The sequence below is a fragment of the Symphalangus syndactylus genome, chromosome 11 (genome assembly GCF_028878055.3).
Source record: "Symphalangus syndactylus isolate Jambi chromosome 11, NHGRI_mSymSyn1-v2.1_pri, whole genome shotgun sequence".
NCBI classification, from domain to species: Eukaryota; Metazoa; Chordata; class Mammalia; order Primates; family Hylobatidae; genus Symphalangus; species Symphalangus syndactylus.
Window position 1 is genome coordinate 74,425,045 of NC_072433.2, and position 13,037 is coordinate 74,438,081.

Sequence of the window (13,037 nt, forward strand, 5' to 3'; positions counted from 1 at the left end):
GTCAAGAGAGGAAGACCCATAGTAGTTTCTCATTCATAAGTGAAAGAGCACGTCCCCGTGGTAATCAGTCTTTTGTAGAGATACTGCATTTTCTTTGGGACAATTTTATTGTTGGCTCTGTTAAGAGATACAGTATTCATAGCTACAGAGCATATTTTACCTAGTTTTTTCACTGAGGGGTTCCAAAAGTATCATAAAAGTCAAAGACTTCTTGATAGTAGTATTTCCATGCATGGTGCAGGATGAGTGACCATAATTTATGCCTTTCCATGGGATAAAAAGACGAGTGTTTCCAATGGGATGTATGTTTGCAGCTCCTGGTTTTGTGCAACGAGCTGAGGAATAGCCCCTCTAGTACATGGTCTGTAACTTTAAATCCTGTTTTTCTGTTGCCATCAAAGTCCTAGCCTCTAAAGCATTTACCATAATGGGCCACACAGTTTCAATTCCCACTTGCCATTGCTTGTTTCCACTTTATTTCCAGCTCCTAGAGATTTGACTTTCTTGTTTTGAAACTCAGCTATGTGATTTTATACAGCTATAAAATGGTAATTCATTTTCTGTAATTCCATGTATTTGTAAAGAAAGAATGCTTTTCAACATCAGTTCTGACTACCATTTGATTATTAGTGTTCCAAAATTTTTACATGATGCAACTGCAGGTCAAAAAGGATATGTGATTTTTATCACGGTAGAAACTGATTAGTAAGAGATTAGTAGAAGGACAGAACAGTTGCACCTATTAAATTAAAAAAAAATCAACAAGTATTTTGTTGCACTTCAATTAATATTGAATTGAAATTTTTCATTTACTGCCCCCAAGCAAAAAGTAAATCTAGCTTGAGTGCTGCAAGTATACAGCATTTAGGAATTAGCACATAATAAATATTTATAATTGTTGGATGATTAAAAACAGCAGAAATATGTTGAAAAATCAATTTTTAAAACAAGTATTAGAAGCAAGGAGCAGAAGATAAAACTATTGCTAAGAAGTTTAGTATTATTACTTTCAAGTGTGTAGAGGATTAAGTCTGAAGCTTATGGAAATCCATATATAAGCCTTTTAATGACTAGATTTTTAAAATTTATTATTGGTGTATTGAGTTTTTTTAATATTGTAAACGATTTTGCTAGTATCTTTCATCAATAAGTCTATATGCTCTCACCCTACCCTTTGTCAAGTTTAAGAGAGTTCACTTTGTTCAGAAAAATGTTCCAGTACATGTCCAAATTTGGTGACTATAGTTTTCCTCTGGTGAAATTGCCATATTTTATTATGCTTGTTTTCCATTTTCTAAAAGAACATTTATTTTTAAAGTTTACAATAATAAAACTAGATGTACTTGAAAAAATATGGGATTTAAACAGTATTCCTTTGTAATTTCTGTTAAGTAGTTTGGCTGGTTATTTTCAAAGTGGAGATTGTGTCAATCAATGTCAATTGCACTGTCTTCTCCAGGTTTGTCAGACACTGTTCCAATATAATCCAACTTTTTAAAACATCTGGAATAATTACTCCTCCATCTTTTTCCACATTCTAGGCCAGATACAGAAATAAATGAATGATAGAAGTATAGTTAGCCAATTTGCATGTATAAATGTCTAGTCCACTTATATCAGTCCAAATATGTCTCCCTTAATTTAATTTAAGCCTAAGTGCCTTAAATTGATATGATTTTAAAAAGGAAAAGATAAAATAGCATTATTTATAGTCACTAAAATAATCCATGAAAGATTAGGAATAAAAGCTTAAATTTTGATTAAATGACCAATTAAAAACAAAGAATAGTTACAGACTGAGCCTCAATCATAGAGAAGCCATGACACTTAGGAAGAGAAGCATGAGCTAATTCATACAAGTAATAAAAAGTTACTAATATGATGAAGTCTGCTGAATTCTAAATTGCTACTGGGTAATTTTTCAGTTAAGTATAAATGTAGCATCTGGCACATTCATCCAACTTAAATACATGTCATGTGGTTGAATAAAATATGAAGAGCTATTTAAAATTTGAAAGATGTAGACTAAATGCTACTAAACTGCTTAGCATTCCACATTTTCATTCCTGAAAATCTAACTTCTCTTCAGGTTTTTCTTTCGTCTCTAATAGTAGCCTTAACATAATTTCTAAAGTGAGAAAAATAGTGGGATAAATCATGAAAAATAAAAATATGAATTCCAAATAGTTGCATTTACAAAACATTAAGCCATGCTCAACAAAACTTTTTTTAGGAACTCAATCTTAGAAATGTTTTCTAATATTGTTCTTTCATAAATGATAGTTAATAAAGAATAAGCATCTTGCATTTATGTTTTTAGAAGGACTTATAATAATATTTAAGCAAACATGCTCATCAACAGAGAGAAATAAGTGTCTGAAGAACAGTCCCACAGGAAAATCATTTTTTAAATAAATTTTATACTTTTAAGACAGCCATTTTAGTACCATATATCTTAAAAATTAAAATAATTACTCTGGAAATGCCCTACTGCACATTAGTTGTGGTGGCAATACTTTAGAGCCACTATGAATATTATCAGCAGAAGGCTTGTGCTTCCACAAAATCGTATATCATGCAGATATTAAAAGAATAAGTCGGCTGGGTACCTGGATTCCTGTATTCAAGGGCAGGAAGCATCCAGCACAGGAGAAAAATGTAGGCTGGGAAGCTAGGCCAGTCTCACTTTTATCATATTTTTCTGTCTGCTTTATGTTTGCTGGCAGCTGATTACATTGTGCCCATAAGATTAAGGGTGGGTCTGCCTTCCCCAGCCCACTGAATCAAATGTTAATCTCCTTTGACAACACCCTCACAGACACACCCAGGATCAATACTTTGCATCCTTCAATCCAATCAAGTTGACACTCAGTATTAACCATCACAAGTCTACCTTTGTCAACTTAAACCCATACACATCTCCTGAGATCATACATAATCTTCAAATAAAGAAAATAATAAGGTCATAATTAGGCCTAACATAATACAACTATCTTTAGTACAACCAGAAACACACCAATCCTCAACTCAAATACTATTACGTAAAATTAACAATACTTCAATTCTGAAATGAAGTCAATAAATCTTATGTCACATGATGAAGTCAAAGGAAATTAAATGAAGATATTTTCTTAGTACAACTGTATACATCCACAAACATGATTTTAACAAAAGGAAGAAACACTCGTGACAGTTACAGTCCTCATTTCTGCAGCTGGTCATGTGGTTCTAGCTGGTATTGATAACTATCTTCTTCTACTACCCATTCTGCATTTCCTTTGCCTTCAGCAAGCACCTCAGCAGGTCATGTTTTTTTCCTGGTGTAGTGACCCAAACTTTCATTCCTAAGGGGTCTAAACCATTTGTAGTCCTTCCTGGATTGAGCTATTGTAGTTTCCCATTGACCTTAATCACAGGGCATGGTAATAATAAGAGATGCCCTAATGGATCTCCTGTATTCCATGAATACTCTTCCTTGCCTCTGTTTTGGAGCAGTAGACTGATTTCATCCTGATGGTCTGGATCAGTCACCCCAGCCAACAGTGTAACTCCCTTTTTAGCCTGTTGACTTAAAGGTAGGAAGATCCCAAGGTGTTCAGGTGGCAATCTTTAACTTCCGGTTTAATGGAATCATTGTTGTGTCTCCTGGTGGCAATATTTCTCCATCTGGAACTTAAACCTATAGGCCAGCAGAATGTAATGTCACAGGAACAGGAAACAAAAATTTGGTATTGGAACACTAGGGGTGATGGTGAGTGGTGCCACTTCCACTTGCATCCCTTGATTCCTGGACCCGTGAATCCTGTCTATGGGAGAAACAGTACCGTATATTGGATGCTAATTCAGAGCATACATGGCCTTCTGGAGAACTTTGCCCCAGCCCTGCAAAGTAATGTCACTGTACACTGTTGGCATTGTAATTGTGACTTCAAAACGCCATTCCACTATTCTGCCAATCCAGCTGTTTCAGGATGATGAGGAACATGGTAAAACCAGTGAATTCCATGAGCATGAGCCCACTGCTGCACTTCTTTAGCTGTAAAGTGAGTGCCTTGGTCAGAGGCAATGCTGTGTGGAATACCATGATGGTGGATAACTATCGGGTGAACCAGCCCCCAATATTTCAACATAGGTTCTTTTCTATTTTCCCTAAGTGTTGGCCAGTCTGAGAAATAAAGGGAAAGAGTACAAAAGAGAGAAATTTTAAAGCTGAGTGTCCAGGGGAGACGTCACATGTCGGCAGGTTCCTTGATGCCCCCTGAGCCACAAAACCAGCAAGTTTTTGGAGGCTGAGGCAGGCGGATCACCAGGTCAGGGGATCGAGACCACAGTGAAACCCCGTCTCTACTAAAAATACAAAAAAATTAGCCAGGCGTGGTGGCGGGCACCTGTAGTCCCAGCTACTCGGAGAGGCTGAGGCAGGAGAATGGCGTGAACCTGGGAGGCGGAGCTTGCAGTGAGCCGAGATCGCGCCACTGCACTCCAGCCTGGGTGACAGAGCGAGACTCCGTCTCAAAAAAAACCAGCAAGTTTTTATTATGGATTTCAAAAGGGGAGGGGTGTACGAATAGGGTGTGGGTCACAGAAATCACATGCTTCAAGGGCAATAAAATATCACAAGGCAAATGGGCAGGGCAAGGCCACAAGGCCAGGGCAAAATTAGAATTACTGATAAGGTTCCCTGTCCCACTGTGCATGCATTGTCATTGATAAACATCTTAACAGGAAACAGGGTTCAAGAGCAGAGAACTAGTCTGACTAGAATTTTGCCAGGCTGGAATTTCCCAATCGTAACAAGCCTGAGGGTGCTGGAGGTGACCAGGGTGTATTTCACCCCTTATCTACAACTGCATAAGGCAGACACTCCCAGAGCGGCCATTTTAGGGGTCTCCCCATGGGAGTGCATTCTTTTCCCAGGCTGTTCCTTGCTGAGAAAAAGAATTCAGTGATATTTCTCTTATTCACTTTTGCAAGAAGAGAAATATGACTCTGTTCTGCCCCACCCCGCAGGCAGTCAGACTTTATGGTTATCTCCCTTGTTCCCTGAAAATCACTGTTATCCTGTTCTTTTAGGATAGATTTCATATTGTTCAAATACACATGATTCACAAACAATTTGTACAGATAACACAACCATCACAGGGTCCTGAGGTGACATACATCCTTAGTTTACAAAGATGATGGGATTAAGAGATTAAAGTAAAGACAGGCATAGGAAATTATGAGTATTGATTGGGGAAGTGAGAAATGTCCATGAAATCTTCACAATTTATGTTCAGAGACTGCAGTAAAAACAGGCATAAGAAATTATAAAAGTATTAAGTTAGGGAACTAATAAATGTCCATGAAATCTTCACAATTTATGTTCTGCTGTGGCTTCAGCCGGTCCCTCTGTTCAGCGTCCCTGACTTCCCACAATAGATAAGGCATTCCATGAGTCCATGGATGGAGTCTTGGCAGAAACATTGCATGCAGGATAGGCAAACCCATATCTGGAGTAAGTGTCTGTTCCAGTGAGGACAAACCTCTGCCCTTGCCATGATGGAAGACATCCAATATCATCAACCTGCCACCAGGTAGCTGGCTGATCACTCTGAGGAATGGTGCCGTATCAAGGGTTCAGTGTTGGTATCTGCTGCTGGCAAATTGGGCACTCAGCAGTGGCGGTAGCCAGGTCAGCCTTGGTGAGTGGAAGTCCATGTTGCTGAGCCCATGTGTAACCTCCATCCTTGCCACCATGGCCACTTAGTTCATGGGTCCATTGGGCAATAAGAGAGGTGGCTGGGGAAAGAGGCTGAGTGATGTCCACAGAACAGGTCATCCTATCCACTTGATTATTGAAATCCTCCTCTGCCAAGGTCACCCGTTGGTGAGCACTCACATGAGATACAAATATCTTCACAGTTTTCAATCACTCAGAAAGGTCCATCCACTTACCTCTTCCCCAAATTTCTTTGTCACCAATTTTCTAATCATGCTTCTTCCAAGTCCCTGACCATACAGCTAAGCCATTGGCTACAGCCCATGAATCAGTATATAATCGCACATCTGGACATTTCTCCTTCCAGGCAAAGTACACAACCAGGTGCACTGCTCGAAATTCTGCCCACTGGGAAGATTTCCCTTCACTGCTGTTCTTCAGGGATGTCCTAGAAAAGGGTTGTAATGCAATGGTCTACTTTCGGGTAGTGCCTGCATATCATGCAGAATCATCTGTGAACCAGGCCGTAGTCTTCTCTTCCTCTGTCAACTAATCATAGGGAACTCCCCATGAGGCCACTGGTGCAGGCTAGGGGAGAGGAGGCAGGGTGGCAGGAGTGGAGACCATGGGCATTTGAGCCACTTCTTCATGTAACTTATTTGTGCCTTCAGGACCTTCACAAGCCCTATCAAGTATACTTTCATTTGATGATAGAATGCTACTGTGCATGACCCACTTTATGGCTAGATAGGTCAGAAAGCACCCAGTTCATGATAGATAGTTCAGGTTGCATGGTGACTTGATGATCCATAGTCAAACATTCAGTTTCCACCAAAGCCCAGTAACAGACCTATAGCTGTCTGTCAAAAGGAGAGTAGTTATCTGCAGAAGATGGCAGGGCCTTGTTCCAAAATTTTAGAGGTCTCCCCTGTAATTCACCTATGGAGGCCTGCCAAAGGCTCCAAACAGCATCCCTATCTGCCACTGACACCTCAAGCAACATTGGGTCTGCTGGGTCATATGGCCCAGGTAGCAGCAGTGCAGCTTGCACAGCAGCATGAACCTGTTGCAGAGCCTTCTCCTGTTCTGGACCCCACTCAAAACTGGCAGCCTTTTGGGTCACTTGATAAATGGGCCAGAGTAACACACCCAAATGAGGAATGTGTTGCCTCCAAAATCCAAATAGGCCCACTAGATGTTGTGCCTCTTTCTTAGTTGTAGGAGGGGCCAAATGCAGCAACTTATCCTTCACCTTAGAAGGAATATTTTGGCAGGCCCCACACCACTGGACCCCTAGACATTTTACTGAGGTAAATCCCTGAATTTTAGTTGGATTTATTTCCCATCCTCTGGCAGCCAAATGTCTCACCAATAAGTCTAGTGTGTTTGCTACTTCTTGCTCACTGAATCCAATCAGCATAATGCCATCAATCTAATGGACCAGTGTGATATCTTGAGGAAGCAAAAAACCATCAACGTCTCTCCAAATAAGATTATGACACAAAGCCAGAGAGTTGATATACCCCCGAGGTAGGATAGTAAAGGTATATTGCTGGCCTTGCCAGCTGAAGGCAAATTGCTTCTGGTGGACCTTATGGACAGGAATGGAGAAAAAGACATTTGCAAGTCAATGGCTGCATACCAGGTACCAGGAGATGTGTTAATTTGCTCAAGCAATGAAACCACATCTGGTACAGCAACATATCATTCAATGACAAAAAGCTAAAAGCTTTTCCCCTAAGAAATGGGAGTAGACAATGATGCCTACTCTTATCACTCTTAGCATATACTGGAAGTCCTAGCCAGAGCAATTAGGCAAGAGAGAGAAATAAAGAGCATCAACTTTGAAAGGAGGAAGTCGAATTGTTCCTGTTTGCAGGCAACATAATCGCAAAACCTAAAGACTGTACAAAAAACCCTCTTAGAACTGATAAGCAAATTCAGTAAATTTGCAGGATACAAAATTAATATTCACAAAACAAAATTCAAAATTAATATTCAAAGAAATCTTTCTATACATAAATAAAGAACTAGCTGAAAAAGAAATCAAGAAGGCAGTGCCATTTACAATAGCTACCAAAAAATAAAATAAAATACTCTGTCGCCCAGGCTGGAGTGCAGTGGTGTGATCTCGGCTCAGTGCAAGCTCCACCTCCTGGGTTCACGCCATTCTCCTGCCTCAGCCTCCCAAGTAGCTGGGACTACTGGCACCCGCCACCACTCCCGGCTAATTTTTTGTATTTTTTAGTAGAGACGGGGTTTTACCATGTTAGCCAAGATGGTCTTGATCTCCTGACCTCGTGATCCACCCGCCTCAGCCTGCTAAAGTGCTGGAATTACAGGCGTGAGCCACAGCGCCCAGCAGATGAAAAGAATTTTTTTGAGACAGAGTCTCGCTCTGTTACCCAGGCTGGAGTGCAGTGGCGTGATCTCGGCTAACTGCAAGCTCTGCCTCCTGGGTTCATGCCATTCTCCTGCCTCAGCCTCCCGAGCAGCTGGGACTACAGGCACCCGCCACCATGCCCAGTTAATTTTTTGTATTTTTAGTGTTAGCCAGGATGGTCTTGTTTCCTGACTTCGTGATCCGCCCGCCTCGGCCTCCCAAAGTGCTGGGATTACAGGCATGAGCCACCCCGCCCGGCTGATGAAAGGATTTTTAAATAATCTAACATATGCATACACAATAGAATACTATTCAGCTATAAAAAAAAGAATGAAATCCTGTCATTATGACAACATAGATGGAACTAGAGGGCATTATATTAAATGAAATAAGCCAAGAACCAGAAAGTTAAATACTGCGTGTTCTCACTCATATGTGGAAACTAAAAAAAGTTGATCTCATAGAAGCACAAAGTAGAACAAAGATTAATAGAGGCTAAAAAGGGTAGGGGGAAGGGAGGGATAGGGAGAGATTTGTTAAGGAACACAAAATTACAGTTACATAGGAGGAATTAGTTTTAGTATTCTAGACCACTGTAGCATAACTGTAGTTAATAATAATAATACATAGTTTCAAATAGATAGAAAAAGGATATTGAACATTCCCTACACAAAGAAATGATATATGTTTGAGATTATGGATATGCTAATTACTCTGTTCTGATCACTAAACGTTATATATGACGAAGTATCACTTTGTACCCCATGAATATGTACAATTATTGTTTGCCAATTTTTTAGATTTTAAAAAAACATTTTCCAGTGACCAAAAAAGGTGCAATTCTATAGAACTACTGGGAGCCTATTGGGATCTTTTGTTCATTCAGAGCCTCAGATCTCTCTAGTGTGTTTACTGCAGTTTAGTTCATGTATTCTATAAAATAAAAATTATGATTAACTTAGGTTCCCAAAAAAAAAAAAAAAAGAAATATGAATCCCAGTATAGAAGTCTATCCTTATTTGCAGTTTCACTTTCTGTGGTTTCAGTTACCCATGGTCAACCATAGTCTAAATATATTGAATGAAAATTTTCAGAAACAATTCATAAGTTTTAAATTGCACACCGTTCTGAGAAACATGATGAAATCTCACACTGTCCCACTCCAATCCACCCAGGACATGAATCATCTCTTTATTCAGTGTATTCTTACTATATACACGAACTGCCCTTTAGTCACTGAGTAGCCTCTCAGTTATCATATTGAACATAGTCCATATAGGGTTAAGTATTATCTGGGGGTTCAGACATCCACTGGGTGTCTTGAAAGATACTTCTAACACATAAGCATGGACTGCTGTACTTATTTGGCAACTTTTAGGATCATGGATAAGGATGCTGACTTAAAATTCAGACTGTTTTATGTTTGAATCCTAGACTTACCACTGTCCATGTAACTTTAAGTAAATGATTTCTCTATATTTTGGTTCTTCTCAAATGTAAAATGGTAGTAGTATATTAACGTGCTTTATAGAATTTTAGTGATGTTTAAATGAGATGGCCTATGTAAGCTCTAAATTAGCATAGTTTGGCCAATAGTAAGTTCTCAAAAACACTGTTATTGTTGCTAGAAGTGATAAATGTCATTTATCATTTAGTAAAAATTTGTAGCTTATTTATTTTATTTTATTAGTTTTGAGATGGAGTCTCACTCTGTCACCCAGCCTGGAGTGCAGTGATGCAGCCTCGGCTCACTGCAACCTCTACCTCCCAGGATCAAGCAATTCTCCCACCTCAGCCTCCTGAGTAGCTGGGATTACAGGTGCGCACCACCACACCTGGCTAATTTTTGTATTTTTTGTAGAAACAGGGTTTCACCATATTGGCCAGGCTGGTCTTGCACTCCTAACCTCAGGTGATCCACCCGCCTTGGCCTCCCAAAGTACTGGGATTACAGTCATGAGCCACTGTGCCTGGCAAAAATTTATAGTTTAAAATAAAAATTTTAAAAATAATTTAGAAGCATATCATTATTATTAAACACACTTGGAATGATGGCATGTTTGTATACTCAGCTAGCTTTCTAACCAGATATCATTGATGTATTATATATATCAAAATGAAATTCACTAGGATTTTGCTAATTCCTTACATGATTGTTAAGGCTAAAATGCAATCTGTTATTAAAATGACATCATGTCAGTTCTGTTTCTCAAAACTAAATTTAAAGAAGTTGCCCTTTAGGCATATTCTGATTGACATGTGGTTGAATTATTTCTAAAGAACATTCATTCAAATGCAACAACAATTTTATTCAGATCCTGAAACTTAAAATTTTGGCATGGCCTTTTAATGGAGGATCTTCCTTTTAAATGCCTGATAAAGATTATAAGAAAACACAGTCCTGACCAGTGACCATGAACGCTTAGACTATTTGGAGAAACATGACTGAACACCCTAAAGTTGGATGGTTGTGAAAACCCATCAGAACTGTAGATAGCACATTAGGCAGCAAATGTGGGAGGGAAAAATGATCCAGCTCAAGTTTTAGGAGGTTTTCAAAACATTTCAACTGTAAATGAATTGAGTGGACCATGAAACTGATAAAATATCTAGGTCGTCATCTTCATTTTGGGTTACATGGATCATGATTTTTTCAATTAGTAGGCAAAGATCAAGCATCTCCACGTAAGTAATAGCCTTCTGTGTTCTGGTCTCCTGACCTCTCTACCACCTCCAACCCCTACTGAGTACTAAATTTTGCTGACATTTTCAAAAAGATCACAACTTTTATGCATGTTTCTTTTCTTATTTGGTGGAATCACTTCCTATTTTGACAATTCAAGAAGTAAATGATAATGTGACCCATTTCCCTAAAATCAAGGCCTCCATTTTGCATAACACAATGAGATTTTTAAACAGGAAAGGGAAAAGGAAGAATTTAATTAGTAGGGAAGTTTGAAAATATACTTTAAAGAATATACAGGAAAGGAATAAGGGCATTTGACATCCTGTAGAGATCTTTTCTATATAACTAATGCATATGAGAAAAGCAGATGTTACCAATGGAAAATGTGAAGCAGAAACACCCCATACTTACCAACCAAAATCACAGAGAATGCTTCCTAGGGACCAGGATATTGCTCTGTCAGGAGAGGTCTCTAGAAATCCAAAAAATTATCAATAATCATTCAGTACAAAGACAATGATAGTGGGTCTAGGAATACATATTTAGAGAATTAGTTTCTCTGAAAGGAAGGCTGAAGATCATGTTAGGACTTTGAAATGAGTCTAAGTCAATATTAGAGTAGACCCAGATTTATTTTCAATAATTATATCTCTCCAATTTACATTAAGATTCTATAGTCTTGAAATGACCAGGACCCAGGTGATCCAAGATCTTTAGACCACTTCAAAACCTCATCTGTTTCTGCACTATCCTCCTTTGGGCCAAAAAAAAATTGGTCTAGTAATTGCTACCTTGTCATAGCTCTATTTTCAACATGGAGAGTCAAGGACATGTGTGACCATAGTAAAATTATCCTTGATAAGATGTTCTCCCATACAAGTTGGTTCCAAAGGTAAAGGATGAAAGGCATAATGTCCACAATCTCTGAGCATCTGAAAAGTATGAAGAAGTGAATTCCTAACACATATAAAAATGCATTGTCTTCAAATTGAGTGATGAGTTTTAAAGTTCGGGAAACAGGAAAGGAAGTTTAAAAATCTATTATACTTACTTGTATTTCTTCTTACATTAAACGAGTGGAAAATAAAGAATTATTAGAACTGGGCTGGGCATGGTGGCTCACGCCTGTAATTCCAGCAATTTGGGAGGCCGAGGCAGGCGGATCACCTGAGGTCAGGAGTTCACAACCTGGCCAACATAGTGAAACCCCGTCTCTACTAAAAGTACAAAAATTAGCCAGGTGAGGTGGCGGATGCCTGTAATCCCAGCTACTCAGGAGGCTGAGGCAGGAGAATCGCTTGAACCAGGGAGGCAGAGGCAGAGGCGGAGGTTGCAGTGAGCCAAGATCACATTACTGCAGTCCAGCCTGGGTGACAAGAACAAGACTCCATCTCAAAAAAAAAAAAAAAAAAAAAATTATTAGAACTGGCTCATATACAAGAAATTTTTAAAGCATACAAATGTAAATGGGATTTAATACTGTTCACAGCTTCCTTCCATAATGTCAAAAAAGCAGTCTTCTTTCCTTGTACCCAGAAAAACTGCCTTTTTAAACTGCAAAACAATTATGAACATTTATTCAAACTGTTTAAATATGAATACTTATGAACCATCATCATTCTATTGTATTGTTTATCAATCAAGATTCTATAATGTTTCCAAAATAGTCTTGGAAATAACCAGGTGAGCTGAAACCTATCATTATTAGAACAGGAGCAAACTGAGCCGATACTTAATTTGATTGTGCCTATTTGCATGGCCATGATGTTGACTATTTGATAAATGCCTACTTGTATCAGACATTGTTTTAGGTACATTGTTTTAATACTATAAATATCTCATTTAATACTGAAAATTGGGACACCGATTAACTTGTCAAAAATAACACAGCTAGTATGTAGCAGAACCTAGATTCAAACTCAGATAAGTCTGCCTCTAAAACCTATACCCTGTCTCCTAAATTTGGTTGCCTTCTAAGGTAATTTGTTTAACAAATGCTGAAAGAACTAGTCCCTTTTCTGTATACATATTTATATCATCTTATAGATAATGAGGACCCCCAGTGTCTTGTCACTAATAGTCACTCAAAAAACATTTCCTGAATGAATGAATGAATGAATGGTCAACTTACTCATCTCCAGAATCAGGCAGGTCATTCTCAACTTAAAAAATATGTTTTTTTTATTTTACACAAAATATATATTTTCTATTTTAAATAAATAGAAATACGTATTTTTAAAACATCTTTAGGGAGGCATAATCCACAA

General features: G+C 38.5%; 1 long non-coding RNA gene across 1 annotated transcript; it reads right to left on the reverse strand.

Moving 5' to 3' along the window:
• Positions 1-1,383: 1,383 nt before the first annotated feature.
• Positions 1,384-12,163, reverse strand: LOC134731834 (uncharacterized). The gene is made up of 3 exons (XR_010114450.1): positions 11,822-12,163; positions 11,182-11,242; positions 1,384-1,537 (listed from the first exon to the last, which is right to left on the reverse strand). It is a non-coding gene; the product is annotated as an uncharacterized lncRNA (long non-coding RNA).
• Between the last annotated feature and the right edge of the window lie 874 nt (positions 12,164-13,037).